Source organism: Elephas maximus, chromosome 10, assembly GCF_024166365.1.
Source record: "Elephas maximus indicus isolate mEleMax1 chromosome 10, mEleMax1 primary haplotype, whole genome shotgun sequence".
NCBI classification, from domain to species: Eukaryota; Metazoa; Chordata; class Mammalia; order Proboscidea; family Elephantidae; genus Elephas; species Elephas maximus.
The window spans coordinates 5,337,764-5,358,473 of record NC_064828.1 but is presented as its reverse complement, the minus strand read 5'-3'; the positions used below and the strand labels follow the sequence as shown (position 1 = coordinate 5,358,473).

The 20,710-nt window shown below is 39.1% G+C and overlaps 1 protein-coding gene across 9 annotated transcripts in view; it reads left to right on the top strand.

The window, feature by feature from the left end:
* DTWD1 (DTW domain containing 1) overlaps positions 1–20,710 on the top strand; it is a 177,212-nt gene that overhangs the window by 139,668 nt on the left and 16,834 nt on the right. Inside the window, exons 7-8 of one of the 9 annotated variants that reach the window (XR_007518868.1) lie at positions 5–221; positions 4,110–10,823. The gene's annotated coding sequence lies outside the window, so the exon portion shown is untranslated. Of the gene's footprint in view, positions 1–4; positions 10,824–20,710 lie in introns of those variants that run through there. The other 8 variants (XR_007518871.1, XR_007518870.1, XR_007518869.1 and 5 more) reach the window with 8 other exon arrangements.

The window sequence follows — 20,710 nt, the reverse complement described above, 5'->3', positions numbered from 1 at the left end:
GCAGCTGGCTCCTGTTCATCTGATCTCCTGTTCTTGGGACTTGAACTAGCAGCTTACCTGTGGTCTTGCCTGCCGATCTTTGGAATTCATTGATCTTCGCAGCCTGTGAACAAGAGCCCTGCTCTCTGACCTGCTGATCTTGGGTTCACCAGCCCCTGTGGCTACGTGCATCAGGAGAAGCCTAACCCATGGACTTGGAACTTTCCAACCTCTATAAGCACGTGAGTCATTTTCTTGATATAAATCTTTCTCTCTCTCTCTCTCTATATATATGTATTTATAAGCTTTACTGGTTTTGCTTCTCTAGAGAACCCAGCCTAAGATAGACAGGTTTGAGTAAACAAGACATGCAGTTCTAACACAGGGATTCTCAACCTTGGCACTACTGAAATTTTGGTCAAGATAATCCTTTACTTCCAGGGGCCATCCTGTACATTGTGACAACCAAAAATGACTCCAGACATTGCCAAATGTCTCCTGTGGGGGTGAAGAAGACAAAATTGCCCCTGCTTGGGAACCACTGCTCTAGTAAAAGACAGGCATGCACCCCCATTGATGATGGAAAAATATGTTCATTTCATTGACCTGCACTATAAAGCAGCTCACACCCCGAGTGATGACTCAATGAAGAGAAAGGATAAGGCTCTCACGTTCTGCTTTAAGACCTCTGCCAGAGTCAAACTTCTAATGGTGTGGTGACCGCTGGAATTCAACCCCTGCCCCCAAATCAGTGGTGAACTGAACCCTTGACAGACATGTGGTCTATATATGGCAGCTAATTTTTGTAGAACTTCTCAATCACTAATATGCATGTGAATAAGCTGGGGATCTTGTTAAAATTCAGATTCTTATTCATTAGGTCTAGCATGAGGCCCAAGACTCTGCATTCCTAACAAGCTCCCAGGCAGTGCTGATGATGCTAGAAATTGTTGCCTTACATATTACAATTCAGTTCTGATGGACATAAGGAGTGCTAATCACCCGAATCTATTAGTTGAAGGAAAGGTCTTTAGAATTTTCAGGATTTTCTTTATCCTAAAGCAAGACAAAACCAGCCAAACTCATATATGCCCAAAGAATTTTTTGAACATTTTTATTATTGTATATCCAGAACTACATTTTTTTTTTAATTAAATTCCCATTGACAGAGAGATTGAAATAAGCAGAAGAAGGTGGGTTCTCCAACCTTAGAAGTGGTTCTTGAGGAAGTTTTTGTAGTCTTTCAATCAAACATCTTTGAGGAACAGAGAAAGAGCTGTCTTCCTAAAGGAGCACCTTCAGGGTCACCATTCTTTATCACTCTTTGTTTCACCCTCAAATTAAGGTTTTGAATAAGCTGGATCTCCCTCCCCCCGCCCCGAAACTTTTTATTTTTTATATAACATGTAGCTGAGATACACCACAGCTAGATTTTCCTTCTGCACAAAATTAATTCCTTGACTTTTCCTGTTTCCTTCATTCTTCGTTTTTCCATCTGAACAACAAAAATATTTTGAGCGAGACTCAAAAGCAAACAGAACACGCGTTAGAAGCATCTTCTCTCTATAAGATCTCGAGGATTTCACTTTGCAACTTCAGGTGGGGAGAAAGGTAAACCTTTTCCTCATTGCAATCCCAAGTATGCAGCCAACCGTAATTCAGTTTGAGTCGTGGCTCATTTCAGATATCTGTTTTGTCTAACTCTCCAGAGGCTTTTGTGCATGGGTGCACTTTCAGACTCAAACATGGTAACAAAAACAAAAAATTCACAAAGAACTTTTTCAAAACAAATTGTGAATGATTTGCTTGACTGAAAATAACTATGGTGCCCTTTTATCACAACTTGAACCGAAGTCTTGATTCACTTTCTTATTCATTTCCTTACACAAATGCATATGTAATTTTACCTCGCATATAATTCTTCTGTGTACTTTTCCAGATTTATTCTGAAAGTCGAATGATTTCTCACAATATTTCTATGCAGTGTGTTTGGAGAGGGCTCTGAATAATTGTTTTTCAAATAATAAGTAAAGAAGAGTGAGACGATGGATTAAGACCGTACAGTGAGTCAACATTCATACTAGATTAGAACCCAGTTCATGCATTCATTCAGTAAACATTCAGTAATATATCCATTATTAATCTAATTCCTCATATACTGGGTTATATGTCTTGTGTTTTGCCTTACATTGCGTGTGCAAAGAGTTAATGTACTTGATTGCTAATCAAAAAGTTTGGTGGTTCAAGTCCACTCGGAGGCACCTCGGAAGAAAGCCTGGTGGTCTACTTCCAAAAAATCAGCCACTGAAACCCTATGGTGCACAGTTTTATTCTCACACACATGGGATCTCTATGAGTCAGAATCAATTAGACAGCAAATTTTTTTTTTTTTCTTAGTAGTTTATCCCACTATTTTAGCAATGCTTTTCAGCATCTCCCCAACTTATGGAATCAAATGTTTACTCTGTATTCAAAGGCAAAGAAGAGAGAAGAGCTAAGGAAAGTAGAAACATTAAGAAGAGTCAAAAAAAATCACAGTAGAAAAAGTTTTAACCATCAGCTGAAATAGAGTATAATGGAAGGTTTTCTAAAACAGTACCAACATTTTCCCCTGCCTCCACTTAAGCAATGACTCTTACACAAGAATTTCTGTGGAATTTCTCTTTTTATGTAACACTTGGTTCAGACTAGATAACATCAGAGGCTCACACTTTATTGTAAGTTCTGACTGAAATATATATATTGAAAACAGCATAATGTACTTTTATTTAAAATCAGAGGATAAAAGAATGTTAGAGCTAGAAAGAAGTCTGGAGGTTATCTGTTTCAGGGGGCAGGTAGGTTTCATCCCATATGCCAATAATACTTGATTGGTATGGAATGCCAGGATGGGATGTTGATAAGTATCCTGAGATCATATATAGGCTCAGCAAAAAGGGTAATGATTGATTATCAGTGTTTGCCATGGATACTGGGGTGAGGCGTGGCCATGACTGCTCGCCATTTATTTAACTCTTCCTTATAAAGATGATGAAAATGGGACCTAGAGAAGTAGATTGGCTTGCTCAAAGTCACCTAGTTAGTTAGTCATGAACCTGGGAATATCACCCTGGTCTCTTGACTCCCAAATTACTGTTCCCTGATAAGCATGCTGGCTACGAGCTACCCATAGAAGACAGTTACTAAGTGTAGATGGCAATGTGATTCCAGCCCAGTGGCCCACAATGTCCCCAGCATCACCTGCAGTTCATGGAGGGCGATACCTCTCATACTAAGACCTATTATTGTTTAACTGTTTCCATGTTATCTGCTGCAAGTTCTTCTACAGGTTCTTGCACTCCCATGGGTCTGTCCTACCATGACCACCATGTCCTCCTTTGTTGGTAGAGCTTCAAGCCTGGTCCAGAGTCCTTTCTGAGCCATCTAGAACAGTTGTTTTTGTTACTAATTCTTTCATCAGACTTTCTTCCCATCTTCAGCTTTTGACAGTGGTTGCTCCTCTTGAACTGCCTTGACATTGCTGTAACATTAGTATTAGTTTCTTCCACAGTCAAGATGATTCTGGGATATATATTTTGTGAATTCTTGAGGGAAAATAATTCTTAGTCCTCTGGAATAACACCCAGTGCCCTAAACCATAAGAAGGACAACGTTGCAAATATTCAACACAATTTATTCATTTATTGTCTATCAGACAAACATGTAGGTAGTGTGCATGTACTATATGTAAAAAAAAAATTTTTTTTTTATGTAAGGCACTTACTAAATATTCTGAAATATTCTGGGGGCTGTAAAATGGGGAAGAAATGTCCTTGATATAGAAAATAATAATCTGAGAGGGATATAAAATAAATAGAGACAGAACTAAGATGACATGTCAAAGTCTGGCTAGCTGGCCACCCAACCCATTTCTTTTTCTTCCTTGGTATGGCGTTTTTTTTTGTTGTTGTTGTTTTTTTTATAGCGTTAGATTATATTTCTCAGCCTCTCACACAGTTAGGTGAGGACAAGTGACTGAGGTCTAGCCAAGGGAATGGTGAGCCAAAGTGATATGTTTTCCTTTCAGGTGTGGCTATAAAAACTCACTTTAAAAACTGCACAATCTTTCATATCTTTTCCTTTTCTCCCAGCTTGATACAGCCTAAAGATAGAACAACCACAAGATGGCAGGATCCTCAATCCCTGAGTCACCACTTGGAAAAGAGCAGAACACAAATAAAGAATATCCATTTTGAACTTCTCCTGAGTGAGCAATAAACTTCTCTTGGATTTAAGCCTGTACAGATTTGGAGATTGCTTATTACAGCAGATAGCATTATCTTAGCTAAAACAGGCTAGAATCCAAGTTTCTCTATTCTTCGTTCAGTATTATTCTCTCCAAAGCACACATCCACATTAAATACTTTGATAATGCCCACAATGTAACCCTAAAAAATATAAAAATGACATTGTAAGTCATCTAAGAGAATACACGAAGATTCAAAATATATTGGCATTAAGAAGGGAGACAGGCAGAGCCATAAGTGTCTGTTTGAAACAATGGGAAAGGATGGCTCTGTTGAACAAATCCAGTGTACAATTTATAGCAAGGTTAAGGCCTGAGGCACTACTCTGTCACTTCTGGATTTCCAGTGTTGGGTGGGATCATAACTGGAAGTTTCCCTTGGCTGATCTGGATGTGGTATACCACAAACTCACATCTCCCAGGACCCAAGTTGTTTCTCCTTCCTGAGCTCTCATGGATGCAAATGAAATTCTCAAGTACTTGTGGAAGTGGTTCTCACAGTGGGGCACGAACTATTTGGACACATGCTGACACTACTCAAGAGTATATAACTGCCTTCTCAGTGCACTTGATGGGCATTAAAAAACGCACACCAATGACAGTCCAGAGCAGAAGGAAGCCTGTGAAGTAGACACCGTTTTCTTTTAGCACCCTTAACTTTCCCTTTTAGAAACTCTCTCCATCCTCCTCACACCCCCTTTCTGTAGCATGCATTCTCTCAGGTAGATACTCAAGGTCCCCAAATTTAAAAAAGCATTTCCTCTGGCCTCCCATTCTTGGGGATCACTACCCACCTCACCTCTTACATAGTCACAAAACTACCCAAATTATAAGGAGCCTTGGTAGCACAACAGTTAAACACTTACCTGCTAACTGAAAAGCTGGCAGTTCGAACCCATCCAGCAGCTCCACAGGAGAAAGAGGTGATCTCCTGCAAAGATTACAGCCTACAAACCCCTATGGGGCCATTCTACCCTGTCACATGGAGTCATTATGAGTTGAAATTGACTCGACAGCACCTAACAACAACACCCAAATTATGAGTCATAAAACCATGGTGGGGTGAAGTGTGTAGTAGGCTACAAATGTTACATTGCCTGGATGGGAACCTGTCCTTCTCACAATAGTCCAGCAGGTTACATCTGTCTATAATTCACTAGACAACACTTTGTGTCCAAAGGGAGGAGATGCAGTTTACAGAAAGGTTAATGGAGTAGGCAAAGGAGAGTAAGGAGCTCTAGCGAAGTGTCCATGGTCATTTAGGGTCGGTTCTGGGAAGACAGCTTCCTTAGGAGAAGAAACTCTTGCAGAGAAGACAGAAAATGTTAGATTCTGCTTAAGAACAATCCAGACTTTATGACACATTTTGCCTGAGAAATCAGTGAGCTGCACAGACCCAAGAGAAATGAATGCCAGCAATCATTCTTATGCTGTAGTATTCACCAGCAATAGTTAAGAATGCCCTGGCTAAGTGATTTGCCTGACTGAAGAAACAGCAGTCTGGTTTTTATAAATATTTTGAGGGGGTGGAAAAAATGGCTTTTGTCATCTTTTCTCATTTTTATAGGATACTTGACTCTGTTTGAGACTAGCTTATGAATTTGGGCTTGTTCTGATTTATAAGTGACCTTTGGATGAGTCTACAGTTGTTCCTGGAGTTTATACCACAAGGATTCCCTTTCTGTCCTCCTTACTTAATTACTCAACATATCACACATAAATGTGATGGGAAGACAGACAAACATTTTAAATTACTTTCAAAAGGAAGCTTATGTTATAAAATATTTGAGCCACATTTATCTTGTGGAGTTCTTTTGTCTAATTCAAGCATTCTTCCATAATTTAACCTTCCTGATAAATTATTACTCAAAAGCACTTAAACTTTTTTCTTTTTTCTCTCCAGAGTACTGCTGGTAACCCAACCATGCTATTTAATGAAACATTTCATGTGAAAGATAACCCCTGAGATTCCAGTTTCTAAGAGGAGAAAACTTTCTGCCCTGTTGAAATGTTAGCTTCTCAGATCTAGTATGGAAATTCTATGTCCTTTCTTTTCATGGAACATTTCAGAGATAAGAAGAGAAGAAACTGCTTCTAGAGGCTATGAATGTTTGTCCCCTTGGTAACCTGAATGACAAATGTGGGCAGGACAGGCAATGAGAAAGTGATCTGGTTGCCAGAATATCAGCAGATGTCCCCATGAACGCAGCATCTGCAATGCACTGAAAACACATGGAAGCTGTTTTTTTTACAGAGGCATGCTTCTGCCCCAAACTTGGCACCAGATCAGTTCCATACTAGATTTTTTTTTTCCCCCTCAATACCACTGTCATTATGCCACTTCCTTGCTGAAAATTATCCCCTGGTGTGGTAGGTTACCTGTGAATATGTTACCTTACATGAAAAAAGAGACTTTGTAGACATGACTAAGGCTAAGGACCTTGACACAGGGAGATTATTATGGCTTATAAGGGTGGGCCCAATCTAATCACATGAGTCCTAAAAGCAGAACTTCTCCAGTTGTGGTCAGAGAGAAAGAGAGAATGTGACAATGGAAGAAGGGTCAGAGAGATGAGAGGGAAGAAGGAGGAGAGATTTGAAGTGTGAGAGGGCCCCTAGCTGCCATTGCTGGCTTTGAAGGTGATGGATGGAAGCCATGAGCAAAGTGATCCTTTGTTACGGCAGTTCTACGGAACTAATGTGCATGATGGGTCATTTGGAAAATATTGGTTTACTGAGTTATACAAATCTTCCAAGAGTTGACACAATTTATTATGCAATATCAAAAAATCACATTTATTAATAACAACACAAATCTCATCAAAAAAGTCTTTAAGTATTGAAACACTGTCAAATTCATAGTGGCAGATACAAGATTTCAAAAGTTCTAATATTCTCTGGAAAGATTGAATTTTATTTGTGTCAACAAATACTATCAGTTGTTTTCCTTGATGTGACAGGCTTACTTCATTTTTTTTTTTTTTTTTAAGAAAATGCTGGCATATATCCAAGTCGGAATAATGGCAGTTTGTCATTATTTTATTAAAAAGTGGTTAGTTCAGTTTGCAACTCAAATTATCACACCTGGGCTTTTCTTCAAGATAGCCATTGTACTTCAAGATAGCCATTGTACTTCAATACAAAGAATTACAATAAAACGATTGCTTTGTAAGTACTCACCATTTCTCACAAATAAATACCCAAGACATGAGAATGAATAAATTAATAATTTCTACTGCTTCAAGGATTCTCTTAAGCAAAACTGGCATGTTTTAAACTATGTGTACATACAAATGAAGATTTGTGTCACTGCCTTGAATAATGCTATGTCCCCACATGTTTTACTCACTCTTGCTTTTGTACCTCAGTGCCATGACAAACCCAAATTGCAAATAATGATGAGCATATTTTCCAAATGTTTTTAAGTGTGAGCTGCAGTAACAGAGGGCATTGACAGCCAAATATCTTTGCCCTCAGACTTCTACCAGGGCACAAATTTCCCTAAAAGTGAGCAATGAAGTCCTAAGGGTCTACCCAGTGTTTCTTCGATTAAAGCAATTAATCCACAGGCATATGCCAGCCCCGAGAGAAATGGGTGATGGTCCCATGGCACAACAAGGTAGCACAGAGGCAGAGCTGAAGGAGAAATCATGCTGATGTTCCAATTCTTTTCTTCTACAGTCTCTCTTTCTAAGGAAGGGAGATTAGGAGGTAGGGAAGGGCAAAGAAAGGAGGCGAAGCATTTCCAATACCCACTTCAGCCTCTTGATGCTGAAAGCTGAAGTGAACTATTCCCAACGAGCAAAGGGAAAATCAGATCTGGAGAGGAGTTTCAGCAGACCAAACTGAATTGAAGACCAAGTTCATCTTCCATCTCTTCCATGGCCCTAATCAAAAATATGTCATAATCAGAAAAGAATCAGCATATAACACAGACCGGAGAGAGAGATGATCGATCTATCAGTCAATCAATAGATAGGTAAAAGAGAAAAGGAAGGCACACAATGGGAAAATAAACTAAAGAAAACTATAAACAATTCAAACAAATAGTTGTAATTTCAAAGAAATTTAAAATTAAAAAAACTTAATAAAAGATAAAAAGAAGAGATTATGAAACAATGGAGAAAGACAGGCAAATTGGTAGAGCAAGCTGAAAGAGAAAAGTAAAAATATACGTACATAGGGGAAAATCATAATGAAATAATAAAAATAGAATAAGTACAGTTTAAAATGAAGCCTAGGATATAAAAGGCAGACTGTAGGAATGTATACAAAAAAAATGAAATATAATAAAGACATCAAAAAACTATAACCTGATAACTAAAAAACCCATAGCTGTCAAGTCCATTCTGACCCATAGTAGGACGGAGTAGAACTGTGCCATTGGGTTTCCAAGGCTGTAACCTTCACAGAAGCAGACTGCCATATCTTTCTCCTGTGAAGTGGCTGGTGGGATTGAACTGCTGACCTTTTGGTTGGCAGCCGAGCACTTAACCACTCTGCTATCAGGGCCACTTACACACATGATGTTGTTGTTCTTAGGTGCTATCATGGATTGAATTGTGTACCCCATAAATATGTGTATTGATTTGGCTAGGCCATGATTCCCAGTATTATGTGATTGTCCACCATTTTGTTATCTGATGTGATTTTCATATGTGTTCTAAATCCTATGTCTATGATGTTAATGAGACAGGATTAGTGGCAATTATGTTAATGAGGCAGGACTCAATCAACAGGATTTGACTGTGTCTTAACCCAATCTCTTTTGTGACATAAAAGACAGAATTGAGTAGAGAGACATGGGGACCTCATACCACCAAGAACGTACAGCCAGGAACTCGCATGCTGTGGACATGGGATTCCTGCACTGGCTGAGAAGCTCCTAGAGCAGGGGAAGATTGACGACAAGGACCTTCCCCCAGAACTGACAGAAAGAGGAGGAATTCCCCTGGAGCTGATGCCCTGAATTCGGACTTCTAGCCTACTAGACTATGAGAGAATAAACTTTGGTTTATTAAAGCCATCTGCTTGTGGTATTTCTGTTATTGCAGCACTAGATGACTAAGACAGGTGCTATTGAGTTCCGACTCATAGAGATCCTATGTACAACAGAACAAAACACTGCCTGGTCCTACACCATCCTCACAGTTGCTGCTCTGTTTGAGCCCATTGTTACAGCCACTGTGTCAATCCATCTCCTCTTTTGTGCTGACCTGCTACCTTAACAAGCATGATGTCCTTCTCCAGAGACTGGTCCCTCCTGATAATGTGTCCAAAGTACATGAGATGAAATCTTGCTATCCACGCTTCCAAGGAGCACTCTGGCTATACTTCTTCCAAGACAGACTTGTTCGTTCTTCAGGCAGCGCATGGTATGTATATTCAATATTCTTTGCCAACACCATAATTCAAAGGCATCAATTCTCCTTGAGTCTTCCTTATTCATTCTCCAACTTTTGCATGCATATGAGCTGACTGAAAACACGATCTTGGGTCAAGCACACCTTAGTCCTCAAAGTGACATGTTTGCTTTTCAACACTTTAAAGAGGTCTTTTGCAGAAGATTTTCCTGATGAATTTGATGTCTTGACTGTTGCTTCCATGGCTGTTGATTGTGGATCCAAGTAAAATGAAATCCTTGACAACTTCAATCTTTTCTCCATTTATCATGATGTTGCTCATTGGTCCAGTTGTGAGGATTTTTGTTTTCTTTACGTTGAGGTGTAATCCATACTGAAGGTTGTAGTCTTTGATCTTCATCAGTAAGGGCTTCAAGGCCTCTTCCTTTCAGCAAGCAAGGTTGTGTCATGTGCATATTACAGATTGTTAATGAGTATTCCTCCAATCCTGATGCTTTCTTCTTCATATAGTCCAGCTTCTTGGATTATTTGCTCAGTATGCAGATTGAATAAGTATAGTGAAAGGATACAACCCTGACACATACCTTTCCTAATTTTTAAACCATGCAATATACCCTTGTTCTTTTTGAATGACTGCCTCTTGGTCTATGTACAGGTTCTGTGTGAGCACAAGTAGACATCATAGATATGTAAATTATACAGAATACTTTGTGTGCCTAGAGAATAGGAAAAAAAAATCTAGAAACAATAAAAATATTCAAAAGAGTACTAGAAGAAATGTTTGTAAAATAAAAATTGGAATCTGCAAGCAGGAAAAAACAATGACAACAAACATGATGTCTTGTGCCAGAAAAAATTAATACAAAAAGATTACCATGACAAATTCTGGTGGAGTTACTGAACTTTAAGGATAAAGAAATAATTTAGGCATCCAAGCAGGAAAATAAAAGACATAAAAGGGGGAAATTGGGCTGTCCTCAGTCTTGTCCACAGCAACTCTTGGTACCAACATATAATGAAACCATCCCTACAAAACTGAAGAGAAGCATGACCGATGAATTTTGTGCCCAGGTAAGTTATTTTTCAAATATAAAAGCAACACGCATTCTCAAACATGCAGAAACTCAGGGACTACGAGACCCATAATTTGTTTATGGGGGGGAAAAAGGTCTTGAAAATGAAACCAAATCAATCAAGGAGTGAATGAAATGAAAAAACTTAGAGAAATGGTGGTTGGAAAAAAAAAAAAAAAAAAACCTGTGGTAAGTACTAAATAGGTTTAAGTACAGAATTAATATTAAACAATTGTGAAAATATGGTTACAGAAAAAATATAACGGTTACACATCTATAAAATATAAAAAGAATATAACAAAAATCAGGAACTGGGGATAAGGAAAGTTGAGATAAAATTTAAATTTGCTAATTTTCCCTTCTTTCATAACATGGGATCAATGCAATGTTAAACCTTGTTAAAATTATAAAGATCCAAATTTTCAGTGCTTTTCATTTTTTTTCTTTCTTAACTTTAAAGGGGCTTTGGAGGCAATGATAGAGCTTGTGGTAAGGAAAAATTTACCTTAAATTTAATAATTCCTTTTTTCCTTTTCTCTAGTGAAGTCAATGGAAAAAATGAAAATTAAATTTAAATACGTACTATATTTTTTATATTAAAATTAGCATGTAGAGTGTAATTCCATTTGGGTAAGAATTATTTTTACCACTCTAAGTTATATTTGTAAGCATATGCATGTCTAAAGATATCTAGAATGAAGTTCACCAAAAGCTTCAAATTTAATAGTGTGTACTTTTCATATGAAAATAATACAATTATGATTTAGAAAATAAGTTCATAATTTACTTCACAGGGTGGGAAGTAAGTGATTTGATATATGTAAGGGGCTTAGCATAATGTCTGGCCCCTAGTAAGTGCTCAATAATGTTGTTTCCTTATGAGGAAGCCAGACAAAGAGGAAAAGGAGGAGCGAGTTCATTTATAACTGAACCGATCTGATCCTATGTGCTTTGAATTGTTTAGAGTGAAGCATCTCATGGTGGACGTGGAAATTAAGGCTGTTTTCATAATGACCAAGTAGATGGCTGTAGTCAAATTTGTAACTTGGCAATGACTTGGTACAGAAATACGTACTTCATGAAGTGTAACCTTGGCATAGTCACCACGACGCACAAGGTTGAGTCATTGTAATTAGCTTTCCAAACCAGCATTTGTTTGGTATATGTCCTTCACAGAAGGACAGTGCATCTGACTGCTTTCTGATGGACAAGATCAACAAATTTGTTGATCACTATTGTCTGTAGAAACAGGAGAAAATCAAATCAAAGAAATCTTCAAGAATATAGGCATAAATCAAATCAATACTACGTCTCCAAAGTTAAGAACAAAAAAGAAATCTTCAAGAATATAGGCATAGTTGGGCTTTATCATAGGAGAAAAACCTGTTTGGAGGCAAATCCATGGCTAATAGGATTTTAACAAATTTCTTAGGTTGGATGCGTGTAGTTTTTTTGTTGGTCCAATTCCTGGATTATATAAGGGGTATCAGCAAAATGCTTGAAAAATTTTTCTTCCTGATTTTGTTTATGGTTTTATAAAGACTAACCATATTGACTAGGCTAACTTTACCATTGGTGGTCATTTTTTCCTATTTAGCAGTGTTATAATTGGATACATGAGAGTGATTCATATGACCACACTTACATATGACAGCAAAGGCAAAAAAATTGTACGTGAGTATATGTGGTATAATTTGGCTAGTGAAATGTATAAATATAAAATTACAATAGAAGATGGAATTTCCAGTGAGTAAACAATTCTGCCCAACATGAACAAGGCCAAGAATGTCACATGCTGCCATATAAATAAATTACAGGAGGCTCAAAAAGACAGATGTACTTGGACCTTTGGTTAGATTTCTTTTTCGAAATGCAGAGTTTAAAGAATATGGGCACTGGTGTCAAACAAATGTAAGCCTAAAACCTCACGCTACTTCTCTGTCGTTAAATAACTTTGGGCAAATTAAAAAAAAAAAACTTAAAATCCACTTAAACCTTTTTTTTTTTTAATTTGTAAAATAATAGTAATAGCAACAGTGTGATCTCCCATAGGGTTGTTGTGAAGACTGTCAAAATAACATAGGTGACAAACTCAGTACAGTGCATAGTGGATAGGTTCTCAATAAATGGCAGCTAGGTATAAAATTTTTTTTTTTAGGTATGGCCAGTTACAAAAAAAGCAACGTGAAATCCTTAGGTATAGAAGCAGTTGATGGCCATCAGCATAAAAACGGTATTAAAGTCATAAGCCTGGATGAGATCACCTAGGGAGTTAGGGTAAATGATAAAAGAAGAGTTCTGAGGACGGAGTCCTGGGCACTCCAGTGATTACAAGTTGGGAAAATAAAAATAATTTTCTAAAAGAATCTCAGAAAGAATGGTGAGTCAGGAAAGGAACAAAGAAAGATTGCTATCCTAAAAGCTAAGTAGAGGAAGTGGTTCAAAAAGACAGGAATGCTCCCAAGGGTTAAACACTGCTGATAGTCAAATGAGGCCTAAGAAGTGATTTGGCCAATTTATTAGTATGACCGAATTCGGTCATTTTGGTAGCATGTTTACCTCTCTTTGGCATATAATCAAACTGAGGTTCAAAGAGATTAAGTAATTTATCCAAAGTCAGTGTTATGAATTGATTGTATCCCCCCAAAAGATACATTGAAATGCTAACCCCCAGTACTGTGAATGTGATCTTGTTAGGAAATAGGGTCTTTGAAGATGTTATCAGTCAAGTTAACATAAGGTCATACTGGAGTAGGGCGGATACTAATGCAGTCTCAGAGGTGTCCTTATAAAAAGCAGGAAAAGACAGAGAGACACACAGAGGGAAGACAGCCATGTGAAGATGGAGGCAGAGATTTGGAGTGGTCCACCAGCCAAGGAATGCCAAGGATTGCTGGCTGTCACCAGAAGCTAAGAGACAGCCAGAGCTCTCAGAGCTCTCAGAAGGAATCAACAGGGTTAACACACTGTTTTCAAACTCCTAGCCTCCAGAACTGTGAGACAATACATTTCTGTTCTTATAAGCGACTCAACCTGTGGTACTTGGTTACAGTAGCCCTAGAAAACTAATACACTCAGAAGAAAACTGGAAAGTGGGAGTTGGGACTAAACTACAGGTCTATCCATCTCCAAAGCCAATGTTCTTTTTCCTCCTTTGTGCCCAATGCAAGGAAATTAGCCAAGGAAGCAATTAGGCACTGAAATCTAGCCTGTGATCTGCTTGCCAAACTGAGCACCCTGGAGCAAAGATAAGTCTGACTTGGAGAAGGAGTGTCTCTTCCCACAAAGTTAGGAAGGATCTTGGGTGGGGTTGTGGTTGGAGGGAAGCATGATAAGAAACTGGACAAGTTATTAAAAATAAAATAAAATAATCATAATAAAGTTATTCTGAGACTTGACTGTGTATCAAGATGGCCTGTAGATATTTAAAAATGTACCGATGCCTGGGCACTACTCCAGGTCTATTGGATCAGAATCTTCGAGAATGATCACATGTGTACCATAGAACTTATGGGTGCATTGTACATTCCAACATCAAAAGACCTTAATATCTTACCACACTTCAGTACTATCCGGAAGACAGTACAAGTGGCTCTTAGAATTTGAGTGAGCTATTCCAACTCATGCAAATACACAAAGCAGTGGAGAGCCTGGGATGGCTTTATTCACTCTATTCCTAACATCAAGGAGCTCTGGTGATGCAATACTGAAACACTTCTTTGCTAACTGAAAGGTTGGCAGTTTGAACCCAGCTGCTCTGTGGGAAAGAGATCTGGTGATCTGCTTCTGTAAAGATTATAGCCTAGAAAACCCTATGGGACAGTTCTACTCTGTCACATGGAATTGCTTTGAAATCGATTTGACAACACCCAACAACAACATTCTTAACACCTCTACCCTTAGCCCCTCCAAGAGGTCTGTGGTTCAAACCCACACACCAGCCGCTCCATGGGAAAAAATGTGGCAGTCTGCTTGCATAAAGATTTATAGCCTTGGAAACCCTATGGGGCAGTTCTACCCTGTCTTATAGGGTCACTCTAAATTGGAATCCACTTGATGGCAGTGGATTTGATATTGGCTGGTAAGATCTTTCACACTGTCAAGATTAACATCCTGCAAGAATGGCTTCTGTATATTATTATGCTACTAGGGTGTCTGTCTCATTCTGCTATCCTGGCTTCAGAATGTACCAAGCCTTAGAAAGGTTGTAGGGAATGGAAAGGGCTGGAGGAGAATGCAATAAGGAGAAACGAACCTGAACCACTGTCTTAGGCTGGGTTCTCCAGAGAAGCAAAACCAGTAAAGTATACAAATATATATATATAGAGAGAGAGAGGTTTATATCAAAGAAATCGTTCATGCGATTGTAGAGACTGGAAGTCCCATGTCCATGGATTAGGATAGGGGTTTCTCCCGATTCACATACCCACAGGAGCAGGCAAACCCAAGATTGGCAGATCGGAAAGCAGGGCTCTTGTTCATAGGCTGTGAATATCTATGAATCCCAAGATTGGCAGGCAAGACTGCAAGGCTTCTCCTGATTCACATAGCTGCAGGGGCTGGTGAACTCAAGATTGGCAGGTTGAAGCGTAGGGATCCACTCACAGGCTGTGAAGATCAATGAATACCAAGATCAGCAAATTCCAAGACTGGCAGATAAGCTGATAGCTCAAGTTCCAAGAGCTGGAGGTCAGACAAACAGGATCCAGAGACAGCAAAAAGCCCGAACGTCTGCTTATATTCGAATGCAGCCCACACCCCAAGGAAATTCCATCTCAACTGATTGGCTACTCACAGCAGATCCCATCATGGGAATGATCACATATAAACACTGAGAATCATGGCCCAGCCAAGCTGACACACAATCTTAACCATCACAACCACCATATCCAAATTTTTAAAAAGTTCCCAAAGTGAACATATTGGGAATTAGTTTTGATAATCTTTGATATGATCTAACTGCCCAGCCCACTCACACCTCCTTGTAGATAAGAACTTGAAGTATATGGGAGTCAAGTGACTGAAGCAAGGTCATGCAGTAAGTTTAGTAGCAAATTAGGGATTTTCAGGAGACCCAGTTCTCGGTCTGGAATAAAAGATGAATTGTGGCAACGCTCTACTTGTAATGACTTGTTGAGTGGAAGTGGAGTAGGGGTATCATGCCGATCACTAGGACACTGAAAACAATCCCAATACTTGTTCCCACCCCCCAGAGATTCTGAGCATGGTGTGGGACGCAGATATCACAAGGCATTTCTGATACCTAGTCAGGTTCAGAGGACTTAGACATAAAGCAACCAGCTGCAGTCAATACTGGAACTTAGAAGCCTCAAACTGCCTTTTCCTAGAAGAAAGCACCATAAGCTGAAAATAAAATGAATGCAAACAGAGATAGAGAGCTGCTGGGAAACAATAATGTGCAGGGTATGAGTGTGGTGAGGAATACCAGATTTGACCAATCCCCAGACTTCTCCAGCGCAGTCTTGTCTTTAAGCCTAACTGAAGGTTTTTGGGTTCTACAGACTGTCTCTGTCTGAGAAATCTCAAGTGAAACTCTCTTGGCTGGAGGCAAGGAAGAAAGGAGATGACTCCTGTAGAAGAATTTGGAACCTTTGGTTTCTTAAGTTTCTGGCTTGGGCCTAATTCAGGTGGGCAGGCACCACGAGTCATTAATGAGCTGGATTTCCTGTGGTCATGGTGAGCTCAGCCCTGGACTCAGTCTAGTTCCTGGGGGACCAGCATCTCAACTAGCATTAAGGGCCTTGGAAGGCTTGGTTGAAAGGTCAAGCAGGAGGGAACAGTACTGGACTTCCTGCTCCTGATTCAGAAGTATCCCTAGAAACAACTAGGATTAAAGACCCCTCAACGCAGGCCCTCTGATTTGCCCATGACTTTCCACAGATCATGCAGCTGCTTTTTCTGTAATATTCCGAAAAGTAAGAGAGTGTTTTAACATGGCCAATAATGTAAATACACACCGTTCTCGAGATCCCAAGGAACTCTCCATTTTCCTTTCATTTAAATGAACTTTTGGGTCCCTCAACTCCTTACATGTTGGCCAACTAACAGCTGTTTGCATAGCCTTTTCGTGCTGGGGTAACTGAGACTTGAAACTTGCACAAATTGGTAGGATCCTGAACACGGCCTTGGAGTGCAGTCAGGAGCAGCTAGCAAGCCAAGTAAGAAAGATCAGCCTGTCCTTTAGGGTGCCACCCCAACAATGGCACCATCCCAGCTGGATATGCTACAGCAACTGACCGAAGCACCATTAGGCGGCCTTAGTAGATGGACTTCTCTCCCAGTGCTGTCTGGAGCTAATTAGGAGCAACAGCACAGCCGTCTCTGTATCTTCCATGTTGCTGTGATAAAAAAAAAAAAAATTTTTTTTTTTTTTAAGCCAATTCTAACTTTCCTGAATGTGAATGATTGAGGCCCACCTTGTCCCTTTGGAAGCTGAGAGTCAGTGCTGCAAATACGGGAAGGTTTTTTTTGCATAGTGTTATTAGTAGGTCTTAAAGGAGGTAGCCCTGACCTCCACCCCAATTGTCCTCCCTAAACGTTGTTAGCTTCTTTCAAAATGCAGCCACTCCTAGGATTTAGCACTTTAAAGCTTAGTGAGGATTCAACAGCAACTTAGTATAATTTCGTGGGTTAATGCTCAACCTATTGAAGCTGAAATTTTGAGTGTGCAGATGTATGCGGTGTCAAGGAAGGAAAGGAAGAGAGGCCTTTCATAGCTATGATGTCAGAGTGTGGAAAAAGGAATGTGGAAAACCAGAGAGTATGGAAAAACAGCACTGAGTACCTGATGGTGGGAGGTAGGGAGGAGTTAGGGAAGAAAACTAAAGAAAGGGGAGAGAGAGTATGCCCATAAAAAAAAAAAAAAAATGCCCATACATTTCCCAAATGTTCAGACAACCAAAAAAAAAAAAACCCAGTGCCGTCGAGTCGATTCCGACTCATAGCGACCCTATAGGACAGGGTAGAACTGCCCCGTAGAGTTTCAGACAGCTACCTCAAAATCACTTGGAGAACTTTTTTAAAAATACAAATGCTAGAACTCTATCCAAGGAGACTGTGACTCAGTAAGCCTGGGGTGGGAACAGCCACGTTTGAGACCCACACACTTAGATGCTCTTCATCTACCTCACAGAGTCAGCCTCAGAATAGATTTGCTTTTCTTTACAAATATTTTTCACTAAGAGAGTTAACCTGGTCTGCCTCAGTGGTCTTCTATGCTGAGAATGAAGTACAGTAGGAAAAGTAGACTAAAATGAAAAAGACCTTTCAAATGTAAAGTAAACGAGGCAATCCCTCTACCAGGTCTGTGCAAAAGAAAATCAGGGTTTCTTGGAGTGGTTCAGTTTCCAGTGATTGACTCTGGCTTTTCTTGACCCCTGTAGTCCTCTAAGCCTTGGAATTCTGTCAACCTCTGAAAATATACAAACAAGTGTCCAAGGAAAGACAATTTGAAATCTGGTGCCTTTCAGTAAGAAATGTTTGTGAAAGCCAGTGCATGATAGGGGCTTCTTGTGCCTTGTTAGTGGTAGGGTGTGGCTGGTATTCTGGAAGTGGGCCCCATCAGCCAAAGCATCAGTTCCAGAGTGTTCTTGAGACAACACAACTATGTTGATAACCTGTGAGAGATGACAGAGGGGCCAAGGAGGAAGATCAGCAATGGAAACCTCTTGTTGTGCCTGAAATACTTCAATGATATTTAATACTTCTTATTGAGTTGAATCTGTTCACTGTCTGAAGGGATTCAAATATGAAACCATTTCAGCGTGTAGCTTGTATCAGACTATAATTGGTACAATATTTGAACCAGTTTGGATTTTCATTTAATGAGTTCCTTATCTAGATCCAAATGATTCTGGAATCATTTCCAAGATTGAATTGATTCAAACTGTGACTATTTCTGAATGATGACGTGTTGGGTGGCTGTTTCATGGAGCTCCGTGGAGCTATGTGGGAGGGCTGGGACAGGAGCAGCAGTGGGATCCTTACACACGAAGCATTCAGCAGCCAAAGGGTTCTACAGCTGGAAACCCTCTACCATTGTGCCCCAGACCAGAGAACACAAAACTGTCACTGATTCCCTGAGTGGGACTCAGGAAAATATCTCGACTCTCCTAAGGAAAAAGTGAGACAGGCCTGTCTCCAGAGATCTCCTTATGTGTTTCATCTGTAGAGATGAAAGCAAGTCTGGGCTTGGGGTTGTGTGTGCATGAGAAATAATCATGAAAAAGCTGAGTTCTGCATCCAGAAGAGTTCAGTATAAATAAGGTAGCACAAGACTGTTGATAGTCGGTGCCTCTTGAAAAATTCAACCAGCGATTTTGACCTTGTGTAAAACAAGTTCTTTACAACAGAAATAGTCAACTCTCAGTGGCTATATAGAGACAACTTTTGGAGGAGGTAAATAATTATTTGAATATGTACCAAATATTAATGTGTAAGTTTTGTGTGAAGATTAATTTCCATGTCAGAAGATGAAGCCTCCATTCTCATGGCTAAGATATGCTCTATAAGCAATTAAAAATCAGAAAGAATAGCTTCTTCATCCTTAGCTTCTACAAGTGAGTTGTAGGAGCTTTTTAAGAAAAGAGGAACCAAATAAGTATTATGTTGCTCTATCCTTTTATGACATTGCCGGAATAGCTGAAAAGAGAGTTATGTTGCATATTTGGTAGGGTTCTGATTGAAACCATAGGATCATTAATCAAATAATCTTGTCTTTTTCAAAACTGTGGTTGTGGGTGAAGGACAAAGGTGAACCAGCAATTCTGTCTCTAAGTACTTAGGCAACAAATAATATTTATTATCCTTGTTCAGTTCATTTCCAGTGAAAACCAAGATAAATGTGTATAGATTTAATGATCTATGTAGGAGAAGTTTCCCCTGATGGGTATCTAATTTTGTTAGAACAATTCAAATTTATAGACTCTTCTTGGCACTATTTGCAAATTTCTAGGAGCACTAGTCACATTACATCACAATCTCATAATATTTTCCTTTAGTTAATAAACTATCTAAGCCAAGGAAGTAACTATCATGGTTGATTTATATTCCTTAGATGGTAGGCCTCATGTCTGGTAGGCTTTATGCTGGTCTGTAAATATAATGTGGATGTCGTCATGAAAAAATTGAAGGTCAATTGCTGTTATCTTTTCTTCATTCCCTCAACTAATACTAATCCAAATATTAAACCTCAGGGAGATCCTACCCAGCATTTAGGTCTGGTTTTATAAAACAAAGTAAAAAGACAGAAGACATGAATATACTGATATTTCTCCATCATTTTCTAACTCATTCAGAGGATCTTAGAGAAGGACTTTGCTGAAAGAGTTTCCATTCGTATTGCTCGTATTGCAACTGTTGGAATCCAAGCTAAACAAGTTTTAATACTTGTGGTAGCACCTAGGGTCTTTTAATTCCTTTTCATCACTGGAGTCTTGATAGAGACTTAACATTTGCTGCTTAATTTGGTTAACAATATTCAACAAATAAGAATCACAGTGGATTTTGATTTTTCAAAAGTCACTTTTCTGCCCACCACCCACAGCAACAAGTTTATTTACTTAGTTTGAGGAAGTCTAAAACTTGAATTCCTACCAACAGTATGAATTGTAGCAAATCTTAAGTTGTACTTGTGTGAGAACTTTGAAGAAAGCAAGGAGAGGATGCTTGTCTCATCTGTTCCTTTCTATCCTACTGAATTTATTTCGTAAAGAATGAGATTCATCCCAATTTCTCTATGCCTCAGTTTCAACATCTTGAAAATACAAGTTATTCTAAGATTACTGGATCTGATTATATAGCATGAAAAAAAAGAGGAAGAAACATTCACTACGGGCCAATCCTGCTTTGCACATCATTTATTTGGCACATTTTGGACTGTGCATACTTAAGAGGTGAAGGTAGTAATTCGTTTCCTAGATATTTGTCCAGTTCTCCAAGTCTTATTCTATTTGGCTGGAATCAAAATAAATCCTTAGAGAAATGGAATT